The sequence below is a fragment of the Astyanax mexicanus genome, unplaced genomic scaffold (genome assembly GCF_023375975.1).
Source record: "Astyanax mexicanus isolate ESR-SI-001 unplaced genomic scaffold, AstMex3_surface scaffold_92, whole genome shotgun sequence".
Lineage (NCBI taxonomy): Eukaryota > Metazoa > Chordata > Actinopteri > Characiformes > Acestrorhamphidae > Astyanax > Astyanax mexicanus.
The window spans coordinates 17501-20000 of NW_026040102.1; the positions used below are offsets into that span (position 1 = coordinate 17501).

The 2500-nt window shown below is 55.0% G+C and overlaps 1 non-coding gene across 1 annotated transcript in view; it reads left to right on the forward strand.

Moving 5' to 3' along the window:
* Nucleotides 1–1352: 1352 nt before the first annotated feature.
* LOC125798898 (18S ribosomal RNA) overlaps nucleotides 1353–2500 on the forward strand; it is a 1864-nt gene continuing 716 nt past the window's right edge. The window contains exon 1 of the ribosomal RNA XR_007437686.1: nucleotides 1353–2500. This exon is cut by the window's right edge and continues 716 nt beyond it. This is a non-coding gene — a ribosomal RNA (18S ribosomal RNA).

A 2500-nucleotide genomic window follows, 5' to 3' on the forward strand; every position in this document is an offset into this window, starting at 1 on the left:
GTCTACCAGTGGTAGGCTCGAAAAGTCGAAAAAATGACTAAGTCCAACTTGGTCTACCAGTGGTAGGCTCGAAAAGTTGAAAAAATGACTAAGTCCAACTTGGTCTACCAGTGGTAGGCTCGAAAAGTTGAAAAAATGACTAAGTCCCATTTGGTCTACCAGTGGTAGCTCTGAAAAGTCGAAAAAATGACTAAGTCCAACTTGGTCTACCAGTGGTAGGCTCGAAAAGTCGAAAAAATGACTAAGTCCAACTTGGTCTACCAGTGGTAGGCTCGAAAAGTTGAAAAAATGACTAAGTCCAACTTGGTCTACCAGTGGTAGGCCCGAAAAAGCTGAAAAAATGACTAAGTCCCACTCGGTCTACCAGTGGTAGGTCGAAAAAGTGCGAAATTTTTCTAAGTCCCCACTTTTGGTCTACCATTTCACGCCAAAAACTAGTGAGGGTGGCGAGCTCCAGGATTTCTGACCCCCTTCGCCCGACTCCCTTGCCCGACGAAGGTGCACTCCGGTCGGCCTCGGAGCGAGTTCGCCCGCGCTCTGGAGGATTTTTCGTCGGGGGGTTTTTCAAAGGGGTGCCGTCGGACTGTTGAGGAGAGTGGCAATGACTAGGGGTCCAAGCACTGGAGATGATTCTCCATTCATTTCTAAGCATGGCAGAGCTTAAATAAAGCCCCAATAATGGTTCCAAAGTGGATTTTTGGACACTATAACACGGACCCGATCCTACCCGACCAAGAAGCTCCGCAGGTCGGCCTCCGTCCCGCCCCCCGCCCCCCAGGCGGTACGGAGGAAAAACCAAACTTCCAGAGACGGTTCCAGGGGGGGTATCTCTTTCATTATTTTGACCCGATCGAATGGACTACCGAGCCCGCCTGGGTAGGCAACCGCGCGGCCCTCCGTGGCCACTGTGCGCGGTGCGTTCCTACCCGACCCAGCGGGTTAGCCTCCAGGGGGGTCCTCCGTCAGGGGGAGGACCTTTCCGAACCTATCCGAGGGAGTCGTAGACGGCCCGTCTATATCTCAATCTGCCCTACACGATAACCGGTCGGCCCGGAGCCGTCGGACTCGGATGCCTCGGTGGTCCTCGCGTCCAACCGAGCTCCAGCACCCGGCTTCAAAAAGCTCCGGACCCCCGGTTTCGGAACGAGCGTTTCCTTGTTATCCCCGAAGCAAGCGGGAACTCGCGCAGCGGAGTTGCCACACTAATTTCCACTGGGAGCAATGAGGGGTGAGCTCGGACGAGCCTCTCCGCCCGTCCCCCCCTCCCCGGGGGGTCCTTCGGACGGTACGGGGCCGATCCCTCTCCCCTCTAAGAACCAATGGTTTTTTCTGTGACAAAAACCACTCGCAGCAACCTGGTTGATCCTGCCAGTAACATATGCTTGTCTCAAAGATTAAGCCATGCAGGTCTAAGTGCACACGGAAGGTACAGTGAAACTGCGAATGGCTCATTAAATCAGTTATGGTTCCTTTGATCGCTCCACACGTTACTCGGATAACTGTGGTAATTCCAGAGCTAATACATGCAAACGAGCGCTGACCGGTCCTCTCTCGGGGGGGCCGGGATGCGTGCATTTATCAGACCCAAAACCCACCCGGGGGGACCCGCGAGGGTTTCCCCCGGCCCTTTGGTGACTCTAGATAACCTCGGGTCGATCGCGCGCCCACCGCGGCGGCGACGTCTCATTCGAATGTCTGCCCTATCAGCTGTCGATGGTAGCATAGGGGGCTACCATGGTGACCACGGGTAACGGGGAATCAGGGTTCGATTCCGGAGAGGGAGCCTGAGAAATGGCTACCACATCCAAGGAAGGCAGCAGGCGCGCAAATTACCCATTACCGACACGGTGAGGTAGTGACGAAAAATAACGATGCAGGTCTCTTTCGAGGCCCTGTAATCGGAATGAACGTATCCTAAACACATGGGTGAGGACCCATTGGAGGGCAAGTCTGGTGCCAGCAGCCGCGGTAATTCCAGCTCCAATAGCGTATATTAAATTTGCTGCAGTTAAAAAGCTCGTAGTTGGACTTCGGGAGTGGGCTGGCGGTCCGCCGCGAGGCGAGCTACCGCCTGTCCCAGACCCTGCCTCCCGGCGCCCCCCGGATGCCCTTGGTTGGGTGTCCGGTCCTCAGGGGTCCGGAGCGTTTACTTTGAAAAAATCAGAGTGTTCAAAGCGGGCACCAAACTCGCCTGAATGCCTGAGCTAGGAATAATGGAATAGGACTCCGGTTCTATTTTGTGGGTTTCCTGAACCAGGGCCATGATTAAGAGGGACGGCCGGGGGCATTCGTATTGCGCCGCTAGAGGTGAAATTCTTGGACCGGCGCAAGACGGACGAAAGCGAAAGCATTTGCCAAGAATGTTTTCATTAATCAAGAACGAAAGTCGGAGGTTCGAAGACGATCAGATACCGTCGTAGTTCCGACCGTAAACTATGCCGACCCGCGATCCGGCGGCGTTATTCCCATGACCCGCCGGGCAGCGTGCGGGGAAACCAGA